This window comes from Pleurodeles waltl, chromosome 2_2 (assembly GCF_031143425.1).
Source record: "Pleurodeles waltl isolate 20211129_DDA chromosome 2_2, aPleWal1.hap1.20221129, whole genome shotgun sequence".
NCBI classification, from domain to species: Eukaryota; Metazoa; Chordata; class Amphibia; order Caudata; family Salamandridae; genus Pleurodeles; species Pleurodeles waltl.
This window is the reverse complement of record NC_090439.1, coordinates 199064894-199084023: the sequence shown is the minus strand read 5'-3', so window position 1 is coordinate 199084023 and position 19130 is coordinate 199064894. Positions and strand designations below refer to the sequence as shown.

The window sequence follows — 19130 nt, the reverse complement described above, 5'->3', positions numbered from 1 at the left end:
ACTTATGTCACCTTTAATGAAGGGGAGACAGTCCCGATAGCATACAAGTCTCACTTGTATTCTGCTGCAGAGCAACGTTTTGCACAAACTGAGAAAATTCTCACTGCAGTACAGATGGCTGTTATTAAAGAAAGACCGCTGGCCCAGGGTCAACGCATTGTTGTCGTTTCCCCGGTTCCGGCCTTAGAGGCTGTTACAAAAGCGAGTGTTCCTAATTCGAAAGCTTTACACCCGCGATGGATACAATGGGCTACGTCTTTGACAGCCACTGATGTAGATTATGTATTTGACCCTAAACTGCAGACTCAAGAATTTCTTCAATACGAAATAGAATACCCTGTTCCTGCTGGTACATTGCCTATTGACCAATATGAAGTGGTCATGTATACTGATGGCTCTGCGCAACCAGCGGTTGGGACTAAACAACAGTATTCTGCTGCATGTGCGGTGGTGAGCGGCACTATGGAGGGGGAAGTGTTCTGCCCCCGACATACTTATACTAAAACCTTGGGAGATTGCACGGCACAGCTGGCTGAGCTCAAAGCTCTATTGTTAGCTTTGGAGCACGCGGATCCGGCACTTTTAACCTTGCTGGTCTGTGACTCCTACTACTGTGTGCAGTCTTTCAACGAATATTTACACTATTGGAAGATGAATGGGTTCAGAGATTCTAAAGGCAACTCCATTAAACATAAAATGTTGTGGGGTAAGGTTGCGGATCTGAAGGAAACGCTTCCTAATGTCCATGTTGTACATACACTTGGACACCAGCGCGTTGCAATACACGTTGCTGGGAATACTTTGGCTGATGAAGCCGCGAAATCGGCAGTGGCTGTCGCCACTGTGGCCGCAGTGACTCGTTCGAGTTCCAAACCAGACACAGACATTTCGGCTGCCATAAAGGCTACGGCTGATGGCACGCCCTTCCCTAAAGGATTTCCTTCAAAATATAGTTACTGCTTGAATGGTGCGCGAAATGTGCTACTGTTACAATTCCAGGCATTGGTGTACGTGAAATTCCCAATAAGATTGAGAGACCTCGATTGATTTCTGCAGCACATGAGGGGGTGGCTTCTGCACATGCTGGGGTGGCTGCCACGATTTCACTTTTACAGGCTCGTTACTGGTGGCCTGGTCTCTATAAAGAGACGAAGCAATATGTCCTGTCGTCGGCTAGACGCCCGCAGCAGACGCCCCTTCTGATTTCAAATAAACCATTACAGTGTGTGTACTTGGATCATTGTGGTCCGCTGACGCCAGATAGTGCATACAAATATATATTGGTTGCTGTAGATTCGTGCTCCAGATTTGTATGGGTATGGCCACAACGCTCGGCTGACGCTCGCACTGTTATTAAAGATTTGCGCATCTTTGTCGATATATTTGCAGTTGCGGCTTTTCATTCGGACCAGGGCCCTGCTTTTGCCTCTAAGGCATTCAGAGACACCATAGCTTCGTTGGGGGTCCAACTCCAATTCTCGTCTCCATTTCATCCCGAGGGAAATTCTGTCGTGGAGAGTTTAAATCGTGATTTAAAGCAGTCCTTAACGGCCAGAGTTATAGGTACGGGTCGTGGTTGGCTAGCCCACCTATATGGAGTACAGAGAGCACTTAATAACTTGCCTAGAAGGTCACTGGGGGGTCGTACTTCATATGAGTGCCTGTTTGGAACACTAATGTATGTTCCTGATCTAGATGGTCCTGGTGTGGAGGCGGCAGATACGCCCTTTGACATAAATGATGGTGTCACTGTTTTGCAGGATTTACAACAATTCCGTGAAGAGAACTCTTCTGCCAGTGCTGCCTCCTTAGGAATTAAGGATGAGCCAGTAACACCTACTGGTTGGATACCCAGGATTGGGGATCTAGTGCGTGAAAAGGTCGCAGTTAAAAAAGAATTTGGTCCTTCTTATCGAGAACCTGTCTCTGTGTTAGGGGTAAGCGGCACGAGAACTGTGATTTTACCGCCGCTGCGAGGGGCCAAAGGAAATCGCTTTGTTTCCATTGATAATGTCAAGTTACAACATGTGGCCGATTCTGCACAGCAGACCAAGAGGGACACCCAGTAGTTCCGGAATCCCTCTCACTACTGGGGAAGAGGTCCCGCTGCACGTGATTTTCACCAACACTGTTTCCTCTCCGAGCTTGGGGAGGGTGGATGATGATCTTGCGATTGTTCCACCGACGGCGATTAATATGGAATCTTGTGATCAAATTGCTGTACGTTCTACTGACGTTTCTGAACATGTGTTTATAGCGTGCCACGGCGAGAGCCTCCATCTGCTTCTTCGTTCACAGTTGCACCTTTTGCTAGAACTGCTTCTGGCTGCTTCAACGACGCTGATAATGATGGGTCCGGCTCCTCGTCCTCGATGTCTTCTGTCCACGGTCCACGACGGCTGCTGGGATGGCTTAAACGAACATATTTTGTTTTTCCTTGGAACTATTTTTGGCTGTTTTTGGCCGTGATGACTATTTTATTATGGTTGGGATTTGTGGTTACTTTTTTTCTGATAATACATGGTCATTTTCTTCCTGATCGATCTGACATTGAGCACGTGGAGACTGTGTTAAAACCGCATTTTTCGTCTCATATGGTTCGAAGAGACTTGTCCACAGTGAACATTTCTGCTATACCAGTTCCGGATGGAATTGTGTGGGATAAAGTAATGTTTGATATATATGGTCCCACTGAATTGATTCAAATACCGTATGTCCTCAAATTATCAATGAATGATATTGTTATACCTGGCATTGTTTCTGATGATTGGGATGTGAAGACAGTAGATTCTATGCTAACGGATTTGCAATATTATACTGTCTATGACGATGAAGATGCTTACCAGTTTAGAGATAATCATGGTGACATGTTTTGTTACAACTATTATGGACACCACTTTATTCATAAAGCTAGTAGCCCTAAGCCCATGTTTAATTATGTGCAATGGGAACATTGCTCGACTCCTCCACAAGGGAGTTCAAAAACGTATTATGAAAGATTTGCATATTTTGCTGGGCATGATCCACGTAATGCTAGGTCCTACTATTTTAAAGTTACACCGTATTCTAATAAGCAAATGTTATTGACCGATACTAAATTACTGTATTCCAATTTGTTTGTATCTAAACTGTCGGTCGAGGGATATGAATATTGGTTCAAAACTGTTGACTTGAAAAGTGTTTGGGGTACGAAAAATTGGCAAATGCAAGGCAGGGACACGTTATTTAGAGCATGTATTATCCCTGTGCAGATGATTTTCCTCAATGACACAGTACAACATACTAGCTGTTTGGGCTTAGCGACGATTAGGGAGTTGACTTTGCCTAGTATACCTGTCCCTTCTAAATTAAAAAATTGGCAGCACTATGTGAATGCTACTTTCAGTGACTTTACACATTGGGTCCAGAATGGTACGCTTAACACTTCATCGTTACATCCAGGCGGGTGGTTATTATGGCCTGTAGACACTAATATGTGTCATCAACGTTTTGTCACCTCTTCAGGGGGGTTCAGGACTAGTAGGGCAGACCCTTGTTACGTTTCACCAGAACATGCTGATATTATAACTACATACAGTGTGGGGAAGCTTTGTCAGCAATGGTTGAAGTCATCCACGCTGGATGCAGTTAAGTCACATCTCACGTTACTGTCTAATAATACTGATTTACAAGATTTTTTGTCAGGTCCCAAAGTACCACGGAAGAAAAGGTTCTTATACGAGGTTTATAATGAGATTTGGAAGCTTTCACAACAAGAGGCTGCAGCCCGGTTGAGGCAGATTGATCAAGAAAATCTGATGCAGACTTTGTCTGTTGTTGATAATGGCATGCATACCCTTTCTGAACGTGTTTACACGATTGACAGCATTGTTTCCTCTGCCATTGACATTATTAAATCGGACATGTCTTCTTTATATCATGGGCAGAGTCAGACGCGGTCCATCATGCAGCTGGGTTGGACTCTTCAGACCTTGAAGGCGGGTCGCGTTCCATGGCAGCACGTTCGTGCCAGAGAGATCTTTATCTCTTTTAATTTGACTCGTCAACAACAGGGCAGTGTTTGCTGATGGCTGGGTATTGGACATAGAATTGGTCAAAGCCATACCTATTTGATTTCTAATTGCTTGATCAGCATCACACCAGCTTAGGCATATTGCACATCTGGCTACAGGACCATTCTTGGGTGATGTAGCCATCTCTGATTCCCTGAAGCAGAAGGTGCCGTTATTTTATTTCTGTCTCGAATACACTTAGAGAACAAACTCTGTTTTAGAGGCTGCATGCGTTATTAACACTTTTAGTTTCTTTGAGTACCAACCACTTATGGCCTATTTCTGCGTGCAGGATAGGGCACCGTGACATCAACACTTGCTTGTAACAAATTATTACAAGTGAGTAGATACTTTATCATCATAACTTTATTTGATTATTACAAACCACTAAAGTGCACAAAACATGATAAAACAGTATAGTGTAACAAATGTTATTAATCAAAAACAGATATGAAAATCAAATGACCAGTCATAAATGGATCACTCAGCAAAGGGAGAAGGGCAAGCTATAGTCCAATCATGTGCAGGGGTTATCACAAAACCTCTTCTGGTGCGTCTGCATGGCTTCCAACATGAAGAAGTCCTTCTCGACTTGAAGATCCAGTTTTGAAACATGTTAGAGATACAGTGCGAAGGTAAAACGTCAACAAAAAATAAGAAAACTGCGTGACATTCAGGTACCACATAAGGCTGATAACTACAGCAATACATTCTAGCTAAATTTCAAATGCATGTGCAAATGGAGAGGAAAGTCCAACCATGATTAATTCAAAAGTTAGAATAGGAGGGGTAGTGACTTACATTTCTTATTACTGGTATGTTCTGTGCTGAGAAAGCAACTGTTCTAAGAAAATAAAGGATATGAGTTAATATTTTCCTATGTATTTTCCACTATAAAAGATGAGTAATTACACTGATATTACACAAATTTGAGTAATAGTTGAGAACCCACTGATCTTCAAGTGACATTGGTCAGTGTTTGCTAGTGGTTGGCTATCGGTTGACCTTATTTGCTAAGAATCAGACATTAACTGATCTACTAGCCTGTGGTAAATGGTCCACCTGTCAACTATCAGGCCATTTTAATTTCATTTCATTCGTTTTTAACAACATATAGAAAATAATGTCCAGGTACAAGCTTATTTTGAGTAACCATTGAGAACACCCACAGTGTACTTTGTTACAAGGTTCTTCTTTAAGGTGGCAACAATATAATGGGTACAATCATATCATATACTTGCATTTTAAGAGCAACATCTCTGAACAGCGATTTAGGGCATTTCAAACTTTAGCATTTGTATGTAGAATTTTTTAGTTCAGCCGTTTACTAGCTCTTTGTCAGTTTTTTAGCCTCAGCCCTCATCAGTTAACCAACTAGTTAACTGCCATCTCTCCCAGTTCTGGCATCTAGATGGTGGCATAGTGCTCCTCATATATCTTTTCTCTGTGCTTGTGGTGCTTGTAGACCAGCGTAGATCTCTATTGTCTCACCCCTACACATGGTGTTCTTTAGTTAGTTTTTCACTTTTGAGCTTTTCATGTAGGTTCAGACCATTCTGTGCTTCATTAATAGTATCAAAACGGCCATCAGTCATCACATCACTTTAGAAAAGGACTGGACGTATTGCAGCAGCAATAGCTAAGAGGAGCATTCAACAAGTGTATCCACTATCTTTCCCATGGTCTGTGCTATGCCCACCTAGTCAACCCTGACAGAGCACATTCCCAGGCCAAATGGAGATATCCAGAAGGATCCATCAAGCATCTTCTACAACGCGAATGCTGAGTAAGGTTGATTCTATGCAGAAAACCAGAGGGTCAATAAAGTCTGTTAAGAAATTTAATATAGACCTGTTTATGCCTGCAGTTTATAGAGAGCACTTTGGTTTAAACATATCGGTAACTCCAATTCTAAACTGTTACCCTTGTTAGCAAGTCCTGCTCCCATTTCTTTAGGTCTTTCTTAACGGCTGTAGTGGAGCAATCAGTATATAATCCATATAGTGGAGTCCTACTTTCTATGTTCAGGTTTCTGGATCATATGCATCAGTTGGGAGGGAAAGACCATCTCAGCAACACTGCTCGTCGGACAATCCAAAAAAACAGATATTGCAATTATTCAGAAGACTCACATATCCCATTCAGAATCTGACAAACTAAGAGACTGGGTGGGCATAGACATAGCAGCCTCAAGAAAGACTACCAAATCAAGCCCATCGGATGCTACTAATTCCCCCTAAAGGTAGAACGGAGTAGCAGTTCTCTTTCATAAAAACCTTCTGGAGCTCAAAATGTGGAAAGATGCACAAGAACAGTATTTATTTGCCAGATTCTTTATTATATACCCATACATACAGTGAGCTCAATTTATGCTCTGAGTATGATGAAAATGGATTTCTTTACTCACTTGCATGGACTTCTTATCAAACTTTATTCATCAACAGTAATTCTGAAAGGTTATTGGAACTTTTTTGTCAATCCAGTTCTTGACCTCTTAACCATACCAGATCCCCAGAACGAGAGAGGACTTCTGAAAGATTTAATGTTGGGCAGATTGCAGGTGGCTCTATGGAGATTACTCCATCTGGCAGAGAGTACACACGTTCCTGTCATGTCCCCATGACACTGATACACAAGTTGATTACCACCTAATTCATGGTGCACTATCAGAAATCTTGGGTTGTGGTATTGGAGTTAGCTCAGTCTTGGACCACAAGAAGAAGGAACTGAAGATACAATTCACTATCTTGCAATGAGTGAACACTCAGTCAAATGAAAGCAGACCTTATGGCCGCAGGTAAATCTTCTATTTCGTGCCTCATGAGCCAAGAGCAAGCCATAGCATGCAGAACAGAAACCGATAAAGAGCATTTTAACAGGAAATTGTAAAGCTGCATGTACAATGTAAAAACTGATCCAACAGACCTCTACTTACAAGCTTTGTTATGGAAAAAATGTGAGCTTAATTCCCTATTCAACAAGCTGAGAAAACCCTGCACCAAATCAGCATTCAATCTTATGATCACAGCAAAAAGGCAGGAAGACTTCTGGGTTGGCAACTCAAACAAAAAGAGGCTTGATCGATCATACCAGCGCTTTACGATCGACAAGGCAATCTACAAATCTGCAAGACATTAGTGTTGAATTATCATCCTTCTATACCACCTTACACACTTCTGAATCCACAGCTGACCAGGAAACTGGAAACCAATTTATGGACCAGCTATCAACCCCAATCCTAACATTGAAACTACGAGAGATGCTTAACAGATGAAGAAATTGGGGACGCAATTAAAGACATACTCCAGATTAAAGCTTCTGGGGAAGTAGGCTTCCTTATCAAGTTTTTAACACCACGGCAGAACATTCATTCTACTTATTGGGAAGCATTTTTCAGAAAGCTACAACTACAGACCTCCTGAAAGCTGAATTTTTAAAAGTACTAATAACCTTGATTCCTAAATCTGGAAAAGATCATTTGTATTGTGGAAATTACATTACAATATCATTAATCAATGGCGGCATTGAGATTCTAGCCAAAGTTCTTGTCGAACATGCTTAAAAAGGTAATATCATACATAAGAATCAGATTTGATTTGTCCCCGGCCACTCATTATGGAACCAGCCTTGCTCTCTCCTGCATTTGCTCTGTATTTCAGACTTGAAGGATGATGCAAAAGTTGTCCTTTTCCTCAATGCAGAAAAAGTAGTTGAACGGGTGGAGTGGAGCTACCTGTTCAGAATTACGGATAGAATAGGATTACGTTCCCATTATCCCCCCCTCCTTTCCATGGCAACTGTAAATGGTAACTGCATCCATTTCCATAATATTTCCATCAGTCGAGGTACTTATCAGGGGTGCCCCCTGTCCACTTTGCTTTTACTGCCAGCAGTTGAGCCTTTGTCTAGTGCTGTCCGCTGGAAATACTAAGCACATGCTATATGCTAACGTCATTCTGTTGACGTTTTTCGGCTGCAAAATAAATTGGGCCAAAAGCAAGGCCATTCCCCTGATGAAAAACACCACTGTTGCATCCTTGGCAAATGTATTCTTTCAGTGGAAGCTGCAAAAATTAGAATTAGGTATACAGGTTAGTCATAATCCTCAAACAATCGATATAACCACTATACCCACTTCGATTGAGCAGATGTTTCGTGATTATTGGGCCTTGTTAAGACGAAGATAGTGGTGGCGGCCCCCACTCCAATTACAGGTCGGACATGTTGCTGCTTGCTGTTGCTGGTGAGTTCAGCAGGTCTACTAGTTAATTAAAGCTTGTGTTTAACTAAAAACAGCCCAGATGTCATGTCAAGATTGTGTGCTGAAACAACTTTGGGCGGTCTGCTACTTACGAACATAAACTCATATTACAGCTTGCATACTATTTCTGCCAGAAACTGGAATTACCCGACTGGGCAGTGATTGAAAAAGGTGCCTGGAATAGTGCCACTAGCATGCAATTCCGTTATCCTAGGAATACACCAGCCAGTGTGAAGGACAACCCCATTATCTTTAATTCACTTGACCTCTGTGATAAAATGCAAAACCTCCATCAGGATGATTTTTTTCCACATTCATGTGCCTCTCTGGAACACTTCAGAGTTTCAGATAGGTAATCAATCAATCAATCAGTGCTTGTAAAGCACAACTACTCACCTGTTAGGGTCTCAAGGCGCTTGGGGGGAGGAGGGGAAAAGAGTAGCATATACCAGTGAGGTGGTTAATAAAAAGCCATGTCTTCAGTTCCTTCGTGAAGCTGAGGAGGGAGGTGGTTTGTCTGATTTGGAGAGGAAGAGGGTGGCTGCAAGGTAGGGAAAAGAGCGTCCTCTGTTCTGGTTTTCCTGATGCGAGGTACTTCTGCGACAGATCTGGGCAGAGCATAGGGCCCTGTGGGGTACATGGAGGTTGAGTCGCTGGTTCAGGTAGGCTGGTCCGATGTTTTGGAGGGCTTTGTGTGCGTGGGTGAGGATCTTGAAGGTGTTTCTTTTTCCGGAAACCAGTGCAGTGTATGCAGGTGTTGCGAGATGTGGCAGTGTCGAGTTAGGTCGAGGACCAGTCTGGCGGCGGCGTTCTGGATGTTTTGTAGTTTGCAGGTGAGTTTCTTGTTGATTTCGGCATAGAGTGCTTTGCCGTAGTCCAGTCTGCGAGTGATCAGGGCATGTGTGACGGTCATTCTGTGTTTGAGGGGGATCCACTTGAAGGACTTGCGTAGGAGGCGGAGGGTGCTGAAGCAGGTGGAGGTGACTGAGTGCTTTGCTGGTTCATGCTGAGGTTGGAGTCCAGGATGATTCTGAGGTTGCGGGCTTGGCTGGTGGGTGTGGGTGCGTTTCCGAGGGTGGGTGGCCACTAGGAGTCGTTCCATGCGTTGGGTTGAAGGCCCATGATGAGTACTTCTGTCTTGTTTGCGTTGAGTTGAAGGCAGCTGTATCTCATCCAGTTGGCGACTGCTTCCATGCCTTTTTGGAAGTTGTCTGGCTTTGTCAGGTTCGTTGGAGAGGATGAGTTGGGTGTCGTCGGGGTAGGGGATGATGTTGATTCCGTAGATTCTGATGAGGGTGGATAGTGGGCTATGTAGATGTTAACGTGGGGCTGAGGGAGGATCCCTGGGACACTCCGCAGGTGGTGGGTGTGGGGGCTGCGAGAAAGGGGGCGAGTCTTACTCGTTGAGTTCTGCCGGACAGGAAGGAATTGGATCAAGTCGAGGGCCTTGTCTCTGATTCCGGCTTCGTGGATTCTTCTTATCCGGATGTGATGGGAGACTGTGTCGAAGACCACCAAGAGGTCTAGTAGGATGAGTGCTTATTTTCCACAGTGGAAACAGCAAGGCATGCTCATGTCCCATGTCCTCTCGGAAGGCAATGTGAAATCCTTTCAAGAACGAAAAGCTGAATATCAATTGGATACTAGTCATTCCCTCCAGTATGACCAATTATGGAGAAGTGCTCTAAGGCACTGCAAATGTCTAAATGAAGAAAAGGTGTTATGATGCATACTGTTCAGATTCCCTTTTCTATTTCTTTTAAAAACCCAATAAAAATGCTATACAAAAAGAACCACAGAGAGCCTTGAAACCTGTGTAAATATGATGTGATGGTAAAAAGCATGTGTCAATTGTTGAAGGTGACTGTGCCAAGTGAAGCCTGACTGTTCCAGCAATACCAGATTCTTCATCAGTGGGTTTAGCCGGTTTGCAATGATCCCATTTGGGAACTCATCTATAATGACCCAAATCTGTAGTAATATGCAGCCATTTCTACAGCATCAGATAGGTAAAATAAATGGCAATTAAGTTATATCCTTTCAGATTAAATATAGATACATTCTTGAATTGGCAATGGATATCATCGCTGAAAAACTTGTATAAACAAAGCATCAGCTGTAGAACTGTGGTCAGGCCTGTCTAAGAGATCTTTCATGAGGTCCGTAGGTGTAGTGAGATGTTACGTTTTTAGAGTCTGTTGCAAGGAAACTGCATTTCATGTCCACGAGGATAGTTTTAAAATTCACATCCTCAAGTGCATCAGTTTCTGCAGAATCCATCTCTTAAGGCGAGGAAGGGGGTCTGAAGCACGGTACTGCAGTCTTCTGCTCGAATGAGAATTTGAACTGTCTTGTGTCTACGTTCCCTATTCTTCAGATGTAGGGGTTCCTGTGGTCATAAAAGTTGTTCCTCCACACCTTGAAGCACACATATTCAAGGCATAGTTCAGATGTAGTACACCCCTCCATCTACTCCACTGATTCCTTTAACCTATGATATTAACATGAAACAAATAGGTAAATTGGCAGCCTTGAGGCCCTTGCTTTACTGGTGTAGACTCTGGTCTACCCCTGAATTAATCCATTATAGGCAAGCGCTAATTGAGATTATAGACTTGGACAAGGCAATTTCCCTCCCGTGGCTCCATTATATAAGACAATGCTTTTACACTCTTGGCCTGAAATTTTACTGGGATGAACCACATACACTAACAAAACAATCTAAGAATCAACTAAAACAAGTATTTTGGGACTTTACCCTAAACAGCCCTCTTTACAGCAAGGATCTAGGTAGACTTACTTTAAGTGTCCTGGATACTAAACCATTACCGTATGCTGAGGAATGGATAGATACTATCCAACCTAGACGAGCAAAAGTTTTATTTATGAAGCTTCGATATGGGACTCTCCAGGTTAAGGCTTTTACTTCTAAATGGGGCCCCTTCAATGGGAGAAGACAAGAGGTGATTTGTGGGCTGTGTAATATGGAGACTCCTGAAACGACGGACCATGTCCTTTTAAACTGCAATGCCTATGATAAACCAAGGAGGAAATGGCTTCGACCTATTTGCAGGAACGTTGGAATCAGGAACTAAAATGAAGCAGCAAGATTCTTGAGATCTAGTACGATACCATATGTTGTTTTTGGTTTAAGCCGGTTTTTACTAGCAATTTCATTTATTAGAGACAAGGTGGGCCTAAGGCTCTAGGATTCAGTTATTTATTAATTTTATTTTAAGTAGTCCTCCTTTACCAAAGCAAAATAAGTGCCTGATGGCACTGGAGGCAAATTCTAAGGGCTTTATAAAAATGTAATACTGTAATTGATTTCTATTTATAGCTTTTAAGATTAATAATCGCTTTTATCCAGACAGTCGGTTTTAGTAGCTAAATGAATATTAATTGTTGTTGGAATAATGTGTCTTTTGTAATACTTGATCGTTTGCTTTTTATGGCTTTCAGCCGAATATAGGCATGTATGGGAAAAAGAAATCGTTGGGCATTAGGGATTCTCACTCAGCTCTTAAAAACTAGCAAAACAAGACCACGTGATGATGGTAGGCACATTGCCAAGATTCTTAGAGGCACTTTGGTATGCTAGGGACTAATGTCTTACAAAAGAAGCACGACATTCTATTCTCATAATGGTTATTATTTGTGCTTACTTATAGTTCTAGAGACCAAGTGAACTTTCTTGCCAGTACACAGCCGTTGCTATTAACAGTCAGATATCAATCCCATTTGTTTTGTGCACATAGATTGTATTCATGGTTATTCTATAATATTCTTATGGTGATTTGTAAAGTGATGTGTACTGTGTATTTCTATAGTGTTTTAATCGATCAATTGCTTATTCTTTTTTTTTTATCTAACTGTACTGTATGGCCTTGGGGGAGTCCTGGATTTTATTTTCTTTAATCTTATGATGGGTCTGGTTTTACTGTTTTTACCAAATTACCTTTGTTTTCTTTTAGAAATGTATGAATTGTGTCAGCATGCTTTTAAGGTATTGTTTTACCGAAATAAAGCTGAAATTGAATAAAATTGAATAGTACACCCCAATGCCAATCGTTACCAACAGACAAGTATGTGGCCTAGCGCTGTCTCCGTGTATTATCTGGTTCTCTCACGCAGTCATCACCTCTTCCCCTATCTAATTGAAAACTAGCATTATCTCTGGTGGTGCAGGGTGAGTTCTGGGAGGAGAGAAGGGGATGCAATTGCATTCTATTGGCTGCCAAGAGCCTGTGCTTACAGTCTGATTGCCAATGCAGCTCTGGAGTACTTGTGTTCCACCTGCTTCATCTCCCACCACCTACATTGCTCACCTTCCAGAGCAGATCACAGGGATGCATCATAGGCCTGCCATGTCTTCGTCATGCTAGTTTTTTTTTTCAGGTAGGGGGCTGCAAGAGGTCACTTAGGCTTAATGGTTCACGTCAATCCAGGCCCATGTGCTCTGACCCAAATTATGCGCAGACAGTGCTTTGTCAGCCCAAGCTGCTTCAGTGCTTGGGCATCCCCAATGGATTACGTGGATGCAAGGTAGGCCACATATCCGCTCTCAGTTCTCAGACTACACTGGGAAATAGTTTTGGGCTCAGCGATGGCTGTCCGCTACTTCGTCAGCTTCACCTTACTGGTTGCTAATCAAAAATTAATCCTGTAGGCCTCATTACAGAAAGTTACTGAGCTGGGGAGTGAGAGCGCCCCAGCTAGGTGACCACGTGGGTGGCGGTTGTCTACACCCCATCACACCAAGTAAAGAATCTAGATGTGGTTATAGATACAAACCTTTCCCTGATTCCTCAAGTTAAAAGTTGACTTATGTACATGATGAGATGACTACATAAATCTCCCTTAACCCGGTTTCCCTCATTAGTACAAGCTACCATTAACCTAGTACTCGCATGTCAAAACTATGTCAATGGTGTTTTCCTCTGAGTATTCCTCCTTATGAGTTGGAAGCTGCAGAGAAGACTGAATGTAACACTGACAAATTCTTAATCGTAGTATTCAGACCCTTGTTTTACCCTGCCCCTTAGTCTCTACACTGACTTCCTGTAGTTAAACATATCCCTTCCAAAGCAATGTAAGTAGCTCATTGTGCAAACTACAACTGTGGCTCTCTCTTCCTTGAGCACAAACTCTATAATTAACACCAAACTTGAGCTTTTCGTTCTAGGTTCTTCAACTCCTGACTGCCCTCCTTCAGTGTTGGAAACTCCTTCTCAAGTTCAGACAGTTAGGATATGGAACACACTGCTTGCTCAAATGGAAATAGCTTGCAACAATGTTACATTCTTTCGATTAAGAACCTGCCTTTTCCCATGCACATCACTAGCTTACTCTTAAATAAATGGGTACATGTCCACATGCATCTCTTGGACTAGTCTCAAAATATTCTTCAAGACTTCATGCTTTGGCTTTGCACTGCTCGCTATGTTTAGACTATATCAAGTGCTTTTAAAGAGATTCACGACAGGGACTTTCTTTTTCACTTCACAAAATGCCATCCTTATTTGTTAATTTTTTTTCTTATGGGGAAAGAAGACCCAATCTGATTCCCATGACCTCTGCACAGTCTGTTTTTTGGAGGTTCAGGTTCCTAAGGTCTGCTGACATTTCCACAAAATGCCGAAGTGTACCTTAAAGTAAACGGAGAAGATCCTGATTCAGGGTCGACAGAAGAGAAGTCTGATGTTTGCCTCAGGAAGATTTGGAGGATATGAAGAGGCCCATTCTACCACTGCACTCTCTAAAGACACCCATAGGGAATGATCTGAGAGAAGGCGTCACTCCAGATCAGACATTGTTCCTGCTCAACACCTAGGACGGTTGCCGCCTGCTTACTGTCGGTCAAATGGCCATTGAGACCTTTCCCATCTAACCATAATTCATTTTCAACATTGAGTGACATAGATCATGCACTCTTCATCGATACCGAAGACATTAGCATTAAGCAAGTTGTAGCTGCCTGATGAGTAGGTTGTGAAGATGAAAGGAGGGAGACAGCCCAAGAATTCTGAGTGAATTTTCTAAGGCGTAGTGACCAACTAGTGAGTTTGCTCCTTCAGTCCATCTTTGAGTAACTCCTTCTCTGTGGACTCCTGTGTCACCAAGGATCTCTCCTGTGGGTCCAGCTACTTCTCGAGTGTCTGTGCCAATTTCGTTGCGAAGTCTTCAGATTCCTCCCCAGTTCTACATAATTTGCAGTGTTCTGCACTGAAGGATTCTGCGTTTGCTGTGCCCTGGGGAAGAAAATCCATGACTACTTTGCTGAAAATCATGGCACTGAGTTATCCTTGATAGTGGAATGGGAGTCTTTTATGACTATGACTAGGTGAAATTGTATCCACGCAGTAGTAGGTGCCCACAAAGCTAGTAACAAATCCCACCAATAAGAAGGCTCTGAATTAAGCATGTGCCACCCAGTAGATTTACGCAGTGTCTCAGCTGCCTCGATTACAACTTGTATTATGCTAGAGCGCACTCCGAAGCAGATAGAGCAGGTAGGCTGCTGGTGTGGCTCATTCAACGTGAACGAGTGCACGTCCCAGTTTCTTTGCTCCAGGTTGCTCCGAATCACATACACAACGCCTTTTACAACTACTCTAACACTTTATTACAGAACCATCTGCTGCTCTGACCCAATCATCGAGTAATTTTGACTGAAATACCAGTACTTTCCATTTCATCTGAGCTGAGAGATGAGGTGGACGCCCCATAACTGAATAAGAAAGTAGGCAGGCAGTATGGAGCCTGGCTATAGGGAAAATACCAGGCTTTGATGGTTTCCCTTTACAATTTTTTCAAACATACACTGGCTGGTCTCCGTACCCAAGTCAGTTTGTGACCCTTCCAGTCTTGCTTCATATAGATCGTTAGCAAGCAGTAACACAGGTAATATTAGCATAATCATTGCTGGAGGATGCTACAGGCCCTCCCATATTTAATTCCCAGATCAGATTTTACAGGGTTATAGATGCTGCCCCTGCGAACTGGCCACAGTCAGCTTATCTTGCCCTTAATTGGAGAAAACTTTTGAGGCACTTGAATGGAGATATCTATTCGGAGTCTTTGCTAAATTTGCTTTTGGCAGAGGCACAATAAACTCATCAAGTCAGGATTTACATTGGGGGGCTGATGTCTGCACTTGGTGTACATCAGAACTCGTCGGGGGTGCCCGCTGTCATCCTTTACTTTTTGTTCTCGTAATGAAACTGTTTGCCATCAAGCTGGTTTGTAATGGGAATAGCTGGGGTTTTCCCACCGCATAACAGTATCCTTCCAGTGTCAAACAAAAGCAATATGCTCCTGTATATTAGGGACATTTGTGCAGACAGCAGTGCCATAGTATGCGCCCTTTAGACATTCTGAAGAATTTCTGAGCTATGAGTTAATTGGCTCAAATCTGTTTTGTTCCCCCTTTCCCCCATACACACCGTCAGTTCAGATGGACCTGGGGAGAGGACTGGTTCTATAGGAAGGTATGTCATTTCAATACTTTGGGAATAAGAATTTTCCAGTCCAAACCCAGCCATATAGATGGCAACCCTAAAGCAATCTTTGCTCTTCTGGCAAATCCTCCCACGCTCAGTCTTTAGCAGAGTAATACTTTGGAAAATGCTAATCCACTCTCACCGTTTGTAGTACTATGCTAACATCCCACTGAAACTCACACAGAAGTTCCTCCGGGACCGCAACACATTTCATTACTCTGCTTAGCTGCACTACCCCCACAGAATCATTTACACCCCCTACAATGTAATACTGCAAGATTTCACAAAAATCCAGCTGCCAGTTTTCGCTCTACGTGAAATACAAAGATCTTGGAGCTAAAGGGACATAAAAGACCCTCCCCTTGCCAAAACAGTAGTGTAGTCTAGTAACTAAAAACAAGTGCTTATAACCATAAATCTGTATAATATGTAAAACTTCCATCTAATAAAGGAAATAAAAACTATAAATCTAAAACTGAAATATAAAGATGCCCATGTCGGCAAGCAGAACAAGACAAAACATAAGACCAAATAAAAGTAGTTAATTGTTTTGCGAGAAAAGGGTGCTAATTAAGTTATCAGAATCCCACATGAGGTCATCAAACACAATAGTAGTAGAGATGGAAACCAGGATAGACCTCCACTTCGGCAAACAATAAAACCACCAGAGCCTCATTTAAAAGTTTAAAGAAGCACACATGATCCGTAGTCACAGCTATAACCATAGCCGAGAAGGTAGGGTTACGTGCTGTGCCACATGTTGGGCACCAGGAGCCAAAGCTCCTTAATTCATGGAGGCTGGCTTATACAGGGAGTGCAGAATTATTAGGCAAATGAGTATTTTGACCACATCATCCTCTTTATGCATGTTGTCTTACTCCAAGCTGTATAGGCTCGAAAGCCTACTACCAATTAAGCATATTAGGTGATGTGCATCTCTGTAATGAGAAGGGGTGTGGTCTAATGACATCAACACCCTATATCAGGTGTGCATAATTATTAGGCAACTTCCTTTCCTTTGGCAAAATGGGTCAAAAGAAGGACTTGACAGGCTCAGAAAAGTCAAAAATAGTGAGATATCTTGCAGAGGGATGCAGCACTCTTAAAATTGCAAAGCTTCTGAAGCGTGATCATTGAACAATCAAGCGTTTAATTCAAAATAGTCAACAGGGTCGCAAGAAGCGTGTGGAAAAATCAAGGCACAAAATAACTGCCCATGAACTGAGAAAAGTCAAGCGTGCAGCTGCCACGATGCCACTTGCCACCAGTTTGGCCATATTTCAGAGCTACAACATCACTGGAGTGCCCAAAAGCACAAGGTGTGCAATACTCAGAGACATGGCCAAGGTAAGAAAGGCTGAAAGACGACCACCACTGAACAAGACACACAAGCTGAAACGTCAAGACTGGGCCAAGAAATATCTCAAGACTGATTTTTCTAAGGTTTTATGGACTGATGAAATGAGAGTGAGTCTTGATGGGCCAGATGGATGGGCCCGTGGCTGGATTGGTAAAGGGCAGAGAGCTCCAGTCCGACTCAGACGCCAGCAAGGTGGAGGTGGAGTACTGGTTTGGGCTGGTATCATCAAAGATGAGCTTGTGGGGCCTTTTCGGGTTGAGGATGGAGTCAAGCTCAACTCCCAGTCCTACTGCCAGTTCCTGGAAGACACCTTCTTCAAGCAGTGGTACAGGAAGAAGTCTGCATCCTTCAAGAAAAACATGATTTTCATGCAGGACAATGCTCCATCACACGCGTCCAAGTACTCCACAGCGTGGCTGGCAAGAAGGTGTATAAAAGAAGGAAATCTAATGACATGGCCTCCTTGTTCACCTGATCTGAACCCCATTGAGAACCTGTGGTCCATCATCAAATGTGAGATTTACAAGGAGGGAAAACAGTACACCTCTCTGAACAGTGTCTGGGAGGCTGTGGTTGCTGCTGCACGCAATGTTGATGGTGAACAGATCAAAACACTGACAGAATCCATGGATGGCAGGCTTTTGAGTGTCCTTGCAAAGAAAGGTGGCTATATTGGTCACTGATTTGTTTTTGTTTTGTTTTTGAATGTCAGAAATGTATATTTGTGAATGTTGAGATGTTATATTGGTTTCACTGGTAATAATTAATAATTGAAATGGGTATATATTTTTTTTTGTTAAGTTGCTTAATAATTATGCACAGTAATAGTCACCTGCACACACAGATATCCCCCTAACATAGCTAAAACTAAAAACAAACTAAAAACTACTTCCAAAAATATTCAGCTTTGATATTAATGAGTTTTTTGGGTTCATTGAGAACATGGTTGTTGTTCAATAATAAAATTAATCCTCAAAAATACAACTTGCCTAATAATTCTGCACTCCCTGTAGAAGGCATCACGTAGCAACTGCAATCTCATGCAACAACTTCGGCAATGAACCCTTATCAAGAACATCAGATTTATGTCCACAGGAAATACTTGTTGCAAAGAAAGACACATTTCCAGTGCGTGTTTGAAGGAGCACCATAAGCAACGGAAAACAGACTGCACACAGCAGAATACTGGTCAAAATGACAATGATCACTCCTTATCAAGTTCTTCCAATAGTGCAACTCCAAAGTACTGTGTCATACGTTCACAACACAGTTGGGCTGGTGGGAGTTCCATCACTCCTCTTGTTTGAGATGGGCTAACCATTGCAAATTAAGAAAAACAACAGCAGGATAGTGCCAATTAATGCCAAGACAATCGGGGAACTTCCAAAAACACTTGACAAAAGTGAGTGAATGCTAGAAGTTATTACTCCAAAGACAGTCTGGAATATACTTAATAATCGAGATCCTATAGCCTTGAAGAAGTGTACAATCCCTGAAGTGTTAAATGCTAAAATGCAACTCACCAATTCAACAAAGCGTTTTGGAGAGTCTATGGAAAATGGATTTGAAACCCGTTTCAGGCCCTTTTGATTAAACACTGCAAGACTTTCAGATCTCCAAGAATGAAACAGGGGCAGGAGGTCTGCAAAGGTTTGCAGACATTCATCAAACGGGTGCAAAGTTATTAATGGACAAAAATTCCCCAAAATCCCTCTCTCTGGTCACCCTAACTATAACTACTTACTACTGGGGGAGATCTAGGAATATAGGTAAGTAACGTTTCCTTCTTTATTCTATTCCAATGAAGAAATTATTGTCAGAAATAGCTTGTTTTCTTCCACAAAGTGTTTTAAGTAAATTAGTTATGTTGTGTGAGCTTTCATTGGTGTGTGGGAATTTGACTGCACTGGACTTACAAGAGAATAAGCTTTGCTACACAACAGTGTGTTTTTTCT

General features: G+C 42.4%; 1 protein-coding gene across 2 annotated transcripts in view; it reads left to right on the top strand.

Moving 5' to 3' along the window:
- Positions 1-19130, top strand: part of ERP44 (endoplasmic reticulum protein 44) — a 1253443-nt gene that overhangs the window by 999674 nt on the left and 234639 nt on the right. The gene's annotated exons all lie outside the window — the stretch shown is intronic.